The sequence below is a fragment of the Brassica oleracea genome, chromosome C2, assembly GCF_000695525.1.
Source record: "Brassica oleracea var. oleracea cultivar TO1000 chromosome C2, BOL, whole genome shotgun sequence".
Lineage (NCBI taxonomy): Eukaryota > Viridiplantae > Streptophyta > Magnoliopsida > Brassicales > Brassicaceae > Brassica > Brassica oleracea.
This window is the reverse complement of record NC_027749.1, coordinates 4,797,660-4,811,519: the sequence shown is the minus strand read 5'-3', so window position 1 is coordinate 4,811,519 and position 13,860 is coordinate 4,797,660. Positions and strand designations below refer to the sequence as shown.

At 31.8% G+C, this 13,860-nt stretch overlaps 1 protein-coding gene across 2 annotated transcripts in view; it reads left to right on the top strand.

Moving 5' to 3' along the window:
- LOC106323223 (disease resistance protein TAO1-like) overlaps positions 1–13,860 on the top strand; it is a 93,774-nt gene that overhangs the window by 31,167 nt on the left and 48,747 nt on the right. The gene's annotated exons all lie outside the window — the stretch shown is intronic.

The following is a 13,860-nucleotide window of genomic DNA, read 5'->3' as shown; positions in this document are numbered from 1 at the left end:
CCCATACATTTACATTTTTATGTGTAGACAAGGTTACACCTATACACTACAAGAATATCGAAATTAAAACATTGAGTAAAATTATGGGCATGAAAAAACGTGTGGTTAGGAAGGTACCTACTCTGCAGTCCTACAACTGAACAGACCCTATTAAATCCTTGACCATATCTAGAACAGAGATCTTTCCTTGTACTGTGTATGACCATCGTGTTTTTTAGCTAAGTGTTTTCGCGGTTAGTTATTAGTAGCAAAACCAAAATAAAAGTGTTATGAAAAACCAATACGCGGGATAAAGTTATTTTTGGGGTTTTCCCTCAAAAAATATTCTAAGGCAAAAATAAGAAAGATATTTTTCTATCGAAACCGAGCTTGTGCCTCTCTCTCTCGAATCCTCATTCCAACTCATTCCGACCCTCTTTGATTCAATCGAAACCGAGCTTGATTCAACTCATTCCGACACTCTTTTATTCAATCGAAACCGAGCTTGATTCAACTCATTCAGTTCATTCAAGTCTACAAGACTATGAAGAAATAATGTAAACAAAGGTTTTACATAATTTTTAAAAACTTATGTAAAATGATGTATTCATTAAGATAATGTAAACAAAGGTTAAACAAAATGATGTATTCATTAAGATAATAGATATATATTATATAGATTATAGTACATAGTTTGCCTATGTGTAACAAACTTTTAAACATTGTCTGATCGAAAGGCGAATACAACATTATGGTTACACATAAAATAGTCAATATCTATCTTATACTCATTTTATTTCAAAATGTAATTAGTTCTACGTAAAAACACTAATATTAAAAAAATTGTTCTTTGAAAAGGTGGTATCATTTATATATAAATTTAATTGATTATAAAAATTTCTATGAAATAATTAATTGTACAATACTCAATAAATATAAAATAGCATTGAAATATGAAAATTATTTATATTTTAAAATAAAAGAATTTTTTTTAAACTACTTACATTATGAAACATAGGAATTGCATCATTATTATAGATTAAACAATACTCTTCACAATACTACAGACCGGAACTTTTCAATTTTTGGATTATAAGAGAAGAAAAAAAATTAAGGCTTTGAATGGTGACCAAAGAACAAAGGAGAACACTGAATTCCTTATCATTCCAAAAAAAAACACCATTAACAAGGAATAGTTTTTCCTTTTTGTTCTTCTTCATTCCTTTTTTTGTAGAGAAATATATAACAAAATCATTTTTTTTTAAATTTGATAAGAAACAAATATTCCTTTTTATTTCTGCAATTTTATTCCTATACGTTCATTTCTTATTCGTTCCTCGTGTTCCAAAAAAAGTCACCAGTCAGCACCTAAAAATGTGATTGTATATACCAAATAGCGATATAATTTAGGTGGAAACATATTTTACTCTTGTTTCAGCTGCTCTTGCACCCAGGCCCGGTTTAAATACATTATGGGCCTTGTGCAGACATATTTTTTTCCCAAAAGTTATAAGGATATTTTTATTAAATTTACAAATTAGGACCCTAATCTATGTGCTGTTTAACAAACTAGGACCATAATTCTTAAACAATAAATTTCAGAATATTGAAGGACCCTGTGCATGTGTTCCTTGAGCACCCCTCGAGAGCCGACACTGCTTGCACCAATCAGGTGAAAATTTTCTTTTATAATTTATTAATCTTTTACTCTGGTTACTGTTCAAATAAGAGTAAAAACAAGTGTGTTTTTTTTTCTTTTTTTTTGTAACATGTGTGTTTATTCCTCAACATTTCTAAAGTGGAAAAGGTTACGCTGGATGTGACACTTATTTCTTTTATTTACTCTCAAATTTTTTCAGCAATTCTTCCACTTTATTATTACCGATCACACTCTTGTGAAGAAGGTGGGACATGGTGGAAAAATGATATAGAAGAAAGAATACGCATTAGTCTACAGCTTTTAGTTAAGTTTCGTCAGTGACACTGACACATTAATTTTTACGTTACAGTCCATTTCAAACTCTTATGCTATATGAATACGTATCTAACTAGTAGTCTATTGTTATTATATTCTTAGTACTGTCGTAATGATTGACTATTATATCGTCGGCCCTCTATTCACATGGTATTCCTGAAACCTTTTTTTTATGATTACTACTGTTATTAGTACTACTATTATGAATGAATACGTAGCATTGATGATTCTTACCTACTAATGATCATCATATAGTATAGGTTTTCATTATGTTCAATCAATGAGCCTGCTCATTAATAAATGGAAACATTTAAGTATTTACATTTGATTGTGACTGATTATCTTTTTTTTTATCAAACACACAATATACGGAGTATCCTAAATATATACCTCGCCCTGTTTAATTTTAAAGATGTAAATTTGAAAACACTATTATTGGTCCAAACTGAAACCAGACGTTGAGTTGCAGCCCGGCCTCGTGGAGTGATATGCGGTCAGAAATAAACAAGTCTTGACTTTTCAATGTCGTTTCCAAATTGCTGTCTTCCCAATGTGAAAATTAGAAATCCACACCTATTTATTTTATTTGTCTAATTTCCTCGAAGAAAAGTAACCATAATCATTTGACCAAATCATAGCTATCAATTTTTGTTAATCAGTTCAGAGCTATTGTGGAGAATATAAAAGACTAGACGCATAGTAATTTTCAGTATTTATGATAGAGTAGGTATTATTGTCATGTACAGTATCTATAATGATCAATCATTGAGAAAAATGCTGTTAAACAAATGGGGATTCAGTGACAGCTCTCTATTGGAGAATATGAACCGCATGTTTTCAACTTTACAAGATAGCTCACAGGTGGTAGAAATTGTTGGAGTTTTTCCTTGGACGCTGTGGTATCTTTGAAAGAATAGAAACTCTTTGTTGTTTGAAGGGTTTCTCTATGATAGCATCCAGATTTGGAAGAAAGCAGAGGAGGAAGCTTCGCTCTGGTTTGTGGCTCAATCATTGGGATCAGAAGGAAAGGACGTATGGGTGGATTCAGAGCAGAAGAGAGAGGTTAAATGGAAGAAGCCACCAAGACGTTTTTTCAAATGCAATATAGGCATGTCTTGGTCGAAGAAAAATAAGTTGGCGGGAGCTGCGTGGGTGCTCCGTGATTCAAATGGGGTGGTGTGTTTGCATAGTCATCGTGCTTTTGGATTGGTAGGATCAAAAGATGAGGCTTTCTTTTTGGCTTTCCTATGGTCATTAGAAAGTATGATCAGTCATAGGATCTTCAAGGTTCACTTTGCGTTTGAAGGAAGTGTTTTGGTGAATGCAATAAACAGACCAAAAGCTTGGCCTTCCTTCAATTTTAAAGTGAAAGAGATTATGATGCTGCTAGAGAATTTTTTGGATTGGAAGGTAATGTTTGAACTTCCTGCAGCTAATAGGGGAGCGCAACTAATAGCTCAGAATGTTGTGAATCAGAATAGGTTTCAATCGTATGTTGCGCTGGGGCAACCAAGGTGGCTTTCGGTTTTGTTTGAGATGGAACCTGACTTTAGATAGTTTTTATGATCTGTTTTTTCCTATGTAACGGTTCTTCAACTTTTTGATATTAATGGAAATTTCAGATGGAAAAAAAAATCCTAATCTCTGAATATATTAGATTTTTCAAAAACTATTGAATGCGAGTAAATTCTATACTAGTTCTCCCTCTGTTTTTAATAGATGGTGTTTTGGAAAAAAAAATTGTTTCAAATTACACGTCGTCTTCGATTTTTAATGCAAAATTTACTAAATTTTATGCAATATGAAATATAACTTTTTATATTTTGTAGATTATTTTCTATTAATCAAAATGTGGTTATTTAAACAAATAATGATGTTTTTGTCTAGAAAATTACAAAATTAAATATTTTATTAAAATGTATTTCCAACCACTAAATGTCGTATAATAAAAATGGAAAGAGTAACATTTATGTTTTGCGTTCAACTAAAATGCACGCTTTTTACAATAAAACGGTCTAAACTATTAATGAATGTTTCATTTGTTAAGCCAACTACTACAAAAGAATTATACTATACTGAAAATACCATTTTTCATTCTCTTTTTACCTCCCCGAAAGAGACAACACGTTACAAATGCATGAAAGCACGAAGAGAAATAGACAACACCCTCAGGCATACAAACACCAAAAGGAAACACATGTGAAGCCAGCACAAAACAGACGAGTACTACAAATTATTTTAGTTACCAAATCCAAAACTGAATATGGCGTTACATTTGAAAAGAATAATTTTATTGCTGTTATATTTGCTTTAAGAAATATGGTGGTTTTTGTGTCAAAAACAATGAATATGTTTTTTTTTTGGTGCAAATGTTAAAAACAATGAATATGTTGTTGGCGTAAGTTTGACGATGACGGTGTGAATATGTTGTTGGCGTAAGTTTGACGAAGACGGTGACGGTGACGGTGACGGTGACGGTGACGGTGAGGAAACTTTTTTGGTAGTCTTTTCGCATCGCAGTCGAAGTTCACATTTTAAGAGAGTTTTTTTTTGGCTGCCATACTCCAACCAAACAAATACGTCACTTTTGTGCATTTATTGTTGGCTCATTATGGTTTTCGCTATACATTCATGAAATTACATAAGTGTTAAAAGCAACACGTTGTTTTAATAGGAAAATTCCTCAGAAATTTTAATTTACCATAAATTTAATACTATTACTTTTTAAATTTACTCTTAAAAGATAATTAGTTTCATAAATATCTTAAATTTTGTGATAAAAGGACTAAATTAACTTTCTTAAATTATTTATAAATCTTTAAGAACAATTTATAAAATATAGAGAAGTTTATAAACTCAATCTCACCTCCTAAACAATAACCACTAACTCAAATATTAAAATATTTTTGATTAAGTATATTTTGAAAAAAAAATGTTATTTCAAGCAATTTCGCAAAAATATATATTATGTGGTTTTTATTTCTGTTTTGTAAGTTCAGTCACCTTTTTATGATCCATGTTTTAATATTTATAAAAAGTGAGTATAATAACATGTCAGTAATAACACCTAAAATATATTATATTTTTTAACACAAACTAATTCACTACAGTAGTATTTAGGAAATTTATAGGTAGGTATAAAAAGTGATTACTACCGAAAATACATGTATACCTACAGGGCCGTGCTTGACTTTTTTAAGGTTAGAAGCAAGGAAAAAAAATTTGGCCCCAAAACTAGTATTATGGTGTTTGAACACATGACCTTGACCAATGTATAAGCATACTAAACCATTGAACTATCAAAGATTCTTGTCAAATTGGCCCCTAAATTGTTTATAAATATATTGGCCCCAAGCACATGCTTGTGGTCAAGCACGGCCCTGTATTACCTATAAATTTCAAAAACGAATAGAAAGAGATTGATTTTTATAAAACAAAACAAAGGCAGTTCAGGTTCCAACGTAGGAACAACTGGCCTATATATTAAAATATGTGGGTTTATTATTGGGTCAAACTAAAGTCCAATATTCTGTAGCTTATGTATCTATATATGGTAGTTGGGCCGTTGTATAGATCGTTTAGGAGACCCACCATCACGACTTGTTGGTAAGAAATAAAAATCTATAGTCAAACCATATAGGATTAGCGACCTATTTCCACACTATAACTATCATATAGTAACAAATCCACACCAACTTTGGACCTCGTCCCGATTGCACACGATTCAACTATCTCAACCTATTTTCATGTATTCGTAAAGATCGAAACTCGTTTCTACACAAAGTTTGAAAGACTAACAAATACCGACAAATCTCGGTTTAAAGTATGTTTAGTATTTTTTTTAAACTAAACCAATGACAAACCCAATTAAACCTAGAATGACTCAATAACGCCCCGATTAGATATGTAAACCGGATTAACCCAATGACAAACCCAATTTCGGTTTAAATATTTGTGTCTCTCTCTACCGAAAAGAGGATCGACGACAAAGGGTGAAGAACGACATTGCTGCGCTCACTCTCTCTCTCTCTCTCTCTCTCTCTCTCTCTCTCTCTCTCTCTCTCTCTCTCTCTCTCTCTCTCTCTCTCTCTCTCTCTCGTTGTTGATTATGTAGGTCTCTGTTTCCTCTTTTTTCCACAAATCGAACATGGATGATCCATGGACCGATGTTATTGTGGAGTGGAATGAAGTTCCTTAATTTGACCCGGGTACTACGGATTCTCTTGATGTTGACTTTGACAGTGAAGGATAGAAGAGAGCGTAATGACTCTATGATAGTTATGCAATCGTCTGGGGAGTCGGGTTTTGATCTTCCGGTTTGCAGGGAAATAGGTTGAAATAGTTGAATCGAGTGCAATCATGAAGAGGTCCAAAATTTGTGTGAATTTGTTACTATATGATAGTTATGGTGTGGAAATAGGTCGTTACCTAACCATATTTTGAATGAAACATTGAGACATGCTACATTTTTTCTTTCGGTTATATTGCTATCTACCTTTTCAAAAATTTGGTTCAATGGATGTAATTGGTCCTAGCATGTTGGACTGGGACGACAGTCTTCAGGTTGTCCTTTCAAACAACGACATCAACACTAGGTTAGTTCTCTCTCATACCATTGGAGCTATCTATGTCAGGTGTTTTGGGTGTGTTTTTGTGCTTGGATTATTTGGCTGTGTCAGGTTTAGGTAGGGTTATCAGAAGCTGTAGAAGGAGTTGTTTCAAGGTTTGAGAACACTTATTTCTCGGTATTGTGGTGCATTGTTCTCGACTTCGACTATCCCCGATTTTTCTGGTTCGGGCATGTCTGGTTGCTTAGTTGGTTGATAGGTTTTGGTCTGAATCTTTTATTGTTTCATTCTATTTATTAATTTAATTTTTGCATTTCACTTCTAATTTTTTTCTAATTTCTGACACAAATTTAAAAATTGGTATAATATTTAACATTTACCAAAAGAATATATATATGTACATATATCTGAAAATTTAAATCAGTGTAATGTGATTTTTTGAGTAAAATACCATTTCATTATTTTTATATTTTTAACATGTGTAAATTCACAACTGTTTCCAAAAAAACAAAATCGTTTAATCTCGGAAATAGTAATAAACAGCGATACAATGATGATTATTTATTTGATTAAGCATAAAAACAAAAATCTTACAATAGTGAATTGGTATTTCTTACTGAAACGTATATTTCAATTTTAGAAAGATGTTTTTATCAGTTTGACAAGAATTACTAATTTAAGGAACAATACCAAATCTTAGAAATAAATTAAACAGACTGATTTGTTTAATTTGTCATTGTGGTGTGTAGTTAGTTAATCCACGTGCAGACTGGCGTCCAATAATTGTCTCCCACTCGTGTCGTGTCCCTCGAAAGATAGGCAATTACTTGCACACAACAAATGGTGACTCATCATTATATCTATCCCATTTTTATCAAAAAAGTTATTCAATTAAAATAACACAACCTAGTTAAACAACTTACATTGTGTTTCTAAGTAAATATATTTGTAGAAAAATTTAATGATCTTTGTGACATTTTGGCATATTTAAGATATATGAAACTACAAAACATTAAAAAAGAATTTAATATATATAAACAAACTTAAATCTAGGTTTAATATTTAAAAATAACAATTAAGTTCTTAGGATTTATAAATTTTATTCTGGTTTGGGATATGATTTTGGACTATCAAGATGAAAGAGAAGTTAATGAATTAAAATGTAATCTTCATTAAGTTAATGATCAATGTATCTGATAAAAAAAATCTAATCATTTTTCCCTATTATCAGTTTAATCATCACCATTACTAACTTTTAACTCCCTAAGAAAAGAAGCAATTTTCAAGCTTCACGGTGAAGTTAAGTTTCATTTTTCAGTGAATTATTGGGGAATCATTTGAATTTTAACAAATAGAATAAAGCAAACCCAATAATATAAAACTTTCCATAAAAACGAGGACATATGGCACGTTTATTTTCAAAGGAGAATCGTATGGCTTACTTTCAAAAATTGAACTGATCATCAGTCTCCACTTTTTCAATAGTTTGATTATGGATCGCTCTATTGTTACATTCAGACTAAGGAGACGGATTTTTTTTTTTGTAATAATTACTTAGCTGAAACTGATATATAAGTTGAGTATTTGAACATTGTTCGATTACAACAAAATGAGTTTGAACCTAAGAAAAATAAAACCGATTTATCTGGAGAGGGGAAGTTCGGAGAACGCGCATGAACAAGTATCATGTTTTGAAATAATATTCAGGATGTGACGCTTACTTTGTAACATGCCAAAGTTGTGATTTATGGAAAGGTTTAACAAGATTGATTTGACTATCTATATCACCAAAGTTGACTTACCTTTTTTAGAATAAATTATAAAAGAACTCCAGAGTTAAGCGTGCTTGAACTGTAGTAGTAAAATGATGTGTGACCTATCGAGAAGTGATTCGCGATAGCGTGCGAATGAGGCCAAAGCATGAAAAAAGGTCGGATGGTGATTGCAAGGCTAGTAAACAATGATTTCAAGCCTTTAGAAAAATTAACGGACCGATCGCTGGAACGGGATGGGCCCACGGGCTGAGAGAGCAGGCGTGTGTGGTCCATTAGCTGTGGGCGGTCGGAGCGTTACAAGTGGTATCAGAGCTGGTTAGCCATCTCGGTTCTGACCCGAGAGGCGTCTTGAGACCTGTCGTGGGGCGCAACGAGAACATTGCATTCTTTGAGAGGGGATGAATTGTAACATCCCGAATTTTGATATATGGAAATGCTTAAAAGAATTGATTTGGCTATCTATGTCACCAAAGTTGACTTAGCTTTTCCGGAACACATCATGAAAGAACTCCAGAGTTAAGCATGCTTGAGCTGGAGTAGTGAAATGATGAGTGGTCTATCGGAAAGTGATTTGCGATAGCGTGCGAGTGAGGCCAAAGCATGGAAAAATGTCGGGTGGTGATTGCAGGGTCAGTAAACAATGATTTCGAACCTTTAGAAAAATTAACGGACCGATCGCTGGAACGGGATGGATCCATGGGCCGAGAGAGCGGACGTGGGTGGTCCATTAGCTGTGGGCGGTCGGAGGGTTACAAGTGGTATCAGAGCTGGTTAGCCATCTCGGTTCTGACCCGAGAGGCGTCTTGAGACCTGTCGTGGGGCGCAACGAGAACATTGCATTCTTTGAGAGGGGATGAATTGTAACATCCCGAATTTTGATATATGGAAATGCTTAAAAGAATTGATTTGGCTATCTATGTCACCAAAGTTGACTTAGCTTTTCCGGAACACATCATGAAAGAACTCCAGAGTTAAGCATGCTTGAGCTGGAGTAGTGAAATGATGAGTGGCCTATCGGAAAGTGATTTGCGATAGCGTGCGAGTGAGGCCAAAGCATAGAAAAATGTCGGGTGGTGATTGCAGGGTCAGTAAACAATGATTTCGAACCTTTAGAAAAATTAATGGACCGATCGCTGGAACGGGATGGATCCATGGGCCGAGAGAGCGGACGTGGGTGGTCCATTAGCTGTGCACGGTCGGCCGTTACATACTTATGGCCCATGCATTAGCTAATGGAAATTATTATCCTTTGTTTACCATATATCAGTGTATATGCACGAACCACACATGAATATGTATATCATTTGTTGTATACGTCTTTGCAGCAATACGTTTAGTGAGTATATGTGTGTGTGGCGTATTGAAAATACATGTATAGTTGTCTTGTAATGGGGGAGCAATTACCACTCAACCGGAGATTAAATAAGTCGTTTTCCACTTTAAATTGATTTCAAATTAATTAGTTTTGAGTCGTGAGACCTGAATTAACTAATCAATAGAAGGTGATCAAAATTGACAGTAAATATTTTACTACAAGTATTATATTCGAAATAGTATTTGTACACACATATCTAAAAATACTTAAAACATATTCATTCCGTTTCTAAATAAGTGTCATTTTGACATTTTTCACGAAAATTTAAAAATTTATACAACTGACTAGTATATTCCTATTTAATTTATAATTAATTAAATAAGAATGATTTAAATAAAAAATTATTGGTTATTCAAAAAGATAAAAAAAATAGATTTAAGGTACAAAATTATATTAAAATTATAGAATGATACTTATGTTGAAACAAAATAAAGAACATAAAATGACATTTATTATGCAACACAGAGAGTATTTATCAAGAATCACATAAGTAATTTTATGTTAAGTTTTCAGATTTCATAGTTAAATAAATAAATTAGAGAAAATAAGAATATTTCAATCTAAAATAAAAATAAATAATTTTGATAAGATTTTGTGTAATGGTAGTTATTATAAAGAAAAATCGGACGTGCTAAATGGCTAAAATAATAAATTATGAGAGGTTAACCCTTTCTAATTCTAGGTACGTTTAAAGATCTCCAAATTATAAATCTTAGGCTATTATTTGCAGGTATAAACGAATAGTTTAATACACTAACTATGTACAGTATAATCACTTTAAATTAATACTTTATAAATTAATATACACTAAAAATTTCTATAAAATAATATAATTATATAGTTCTAAATTGAGTTTTTTGTTCAATTAGTATATCGATAAATTAATATCTATATAAATTAATAAAAAAATATAGTTTTAGTGTAGTCCCAACATTATTAATTTATAGAGGTTTCAGGTGATATTACGATACAATGTATACAAGTAAGCATATACTTCCTAATTTTCTATTATTTTTTCTAAAAAAAAGTATATACTTCCCGAGAGCATGTTAAACCTAATCTTTTTTATCCACCACTAATAGATACAACGATGCGTTTGCAACACGTATTCTTATATATTAATTGAGAAACATTACAACATTATTTTGTATACACGTGTCACCATGAAAATGAAATTTAGAATTTTTAGAGAAATAGGTTGGTGCATCTTAACTTATATTATACTTTTTATTAAACTAACTATTAATTTGATAAATAGTATACAAATATTTTATAATAATTTTTGTACCTCAGATATTTTTTGTTTAATTTTATATTATTAAAAGATATTAAACAACCACATTAACAATATAATAAAAAAATGATATATGTTATATTTTGAATTTTTAAAACGACTATAAATTACTAAAAATGTTAAATGTCTCACACTAAAATTTTGTGATCAATGATTTAACTATTTTTTGTAATAACAAGATACAAATGATCATAAATCGTATGAATATGATGTCTCATTTACTAGAGATTCATATTATATATTAATATAGTTTAAAACTAAACAATATAACATAGAAAAATACTTAAATATGATATTTTCTAAATTTGTATTGAAAATTTATTGAAACCTTAATATTTAAATTTTGAAATCTGCATTCAAAAAATTCTACATTAGAAATTTTGTGTTTATCACGTAAGTATGAATTCTCGATAATAAATAGTTATGTTAAAATATATTATATATCTATGTCCATTTCATTTAAATTTAGTTATATACCATATAAAATAAATAAAATGATTGTTTTGATTTATTTACTAAAAAAATATCGTAAATAAACATATTGTTTTGATTTATGTGTTTAGTCTAATTTAATTATATACATAATACATAACTGAATACAAATAAATAATAATAGATAAAAATATTTTTATATATAACATTCATTCCGCGCAATTGCGCAGATATTAAGCTAGTAATATTTTATACTTGTATTTCAGTTGTAACTCACTATTTCAATATTTTATATGTCTATCGAACCAGCTCAATATTTTAAATTTGACGAAACTGAAGAGGCTTATGACCGATGTATATATGCATAAAAGCTAAAGCATACAAACTTAATTTGTTTTCCTATACTTTTCTTTTTTTTATTACAAGTAGTTAATTCTTTAATTTGAGATGATTAAAAGGTGAATAGTTGATTCATATTTATAAACATGAAAGCCCAATTCAAGCAAAAAGAAAAACATGGAAGCCCAATAGACACATATGACAAATCTATTACTTTTGTTTAATATGCTTTCAGATTTGCAGTGGTTATAATATTTTTTTTTTAATTACTAACTATTTATCCCGTCAACATGATTATAAAAGAAAAATTAATATATGTATGTATGAAATGTGTATGTATACATAGATGCGTATAAATATGGAGAGGTGAATCAATGGAACATGTATGACAGAATGGTCTAGTCTATATATGTAGCGACCCAAATTTTGTTTTGGTGGAGCCTATGTGGTTTTATTAAAATTAAATCCCAATTCTATCTTTTTATTTTGTCCCACATTAAAAGTTTAGAAAATCTACCTCATTTTCCATTTATATATAATAAACTCTACCCTTTCTCTTTATTCTCATCAAGTCAAAGTATTTCTTTGCGTGTGACGAGTTGTTGTTGAATTATTCGACGACCAGTCACTAGTGAATTTTTCCGGCGAGATTTCCGGGTGAGCTTCCGGCGAGATTTCTTGACGAGCTTCCGGCGAGATTTCTGGACGAGCTTCCGGTGGGTTTTTCTAGTAAGTGTGTTGCCTCCTTATTTTTAGTTATAGGAATATTTTAAGAAAGTTTCTAATTTAGGAAATAAGTTATATTAGGGAAGTTTCTATTTTAGGAAAGTTTCCATTTTAGGAAATTTATGTCCAGAGAAGTTGAGCTTAAGTCGTTGATTCTCGTGTTGCAGTTGACCTCAGTTGACCGCATCTTCCGTTGTTCATTTCAGCTTGTGGTAAGGTGAGGGCTATTCCGTTAAATCCTGAGCTAGTTTAGTACTATTATCATGGAAAGTCTAGTTTCGAAACATGATCCGTCTCTGTGAATTGAGTCTGTTTGAGAGTCTTGTTTGTTTATTATTATTATTGATTGTTAAACCGGAAATAGGATAATAGAGGATTAGACGGTTGAATGAATTGAGTGATGTTAAAACTGCTATATATATGTATATAAATATATAAGTCCGTTTGTGTGGATTGCGGATGCACAAAGACGTTTGTGTAAGCCGTCGACTAGCAGTGTGATTGCGGATGCACAGAGACGTTTGTGTAAGCCGCCGCCGAGCAGTGTGATTGCGGGTGCACAAAGACGTTTGTGTAAGCCGCCGACGAGCAGTGAGATTGCGGGGGTACAAAGACGTTTGTATCAGTCGCCAACGCGCAGATTGTGGGAGTGCAGAGATGGACTACTGTACGCCTGGAGATATACATATATCCTTATGAGGAAATGCGGGGTGCATAGAGTAGCATGTACTATCAGCGCATTGGATGTTTTATGTAGTGTATTAGACACTGTGTTTGTTTCATGCTAGAGCTAGGCCTACATAGTCGTAGTGCTATGTACTGAGTCAGTGGTTTGTGGTTTGCGGTTTAGCATCCCATACCTCACGGAATAACTCCCCTGTTACTCACCCCTCTTTCTTCCCCCTTTCAGGTCAGACTGACGAGCAGGAGTGATTGCTATCGGATTGGTGCTTTGGGAGTTCTATTTCTTTTATTTTAAGACTTGCGGTTTTATGATTTTATCGATATTTTGGGATTTATCTCTTTTATTACATTTATGGTTATTTATTGGATTTGACTTTCGAGTTTACATTTGAGGAGTAATAAAAGGAGATTTCAGAAATTTTATTTTTTTGAAATCGGGGTATCCCCTATATATTAATTGAGAAGCATTTGAAAAATTAGAACCTTAATTTTGTATTAATTTAAAAAACCCCAAATTCTAGGTGGCACTCTAAATGCCTTCTAAATTCCATTTCAAAGAATTATAGAGCATCTAATATAAAGTATAGTTTAATCTAATGGTGTCACATAATTATATAACACTAGAGAACATTATATTAACCTAAAATATATGAAGTGTGTATTCTTTCCTTAAATAAAAGCTACGGAATTACCTAATATGATTTACATATATA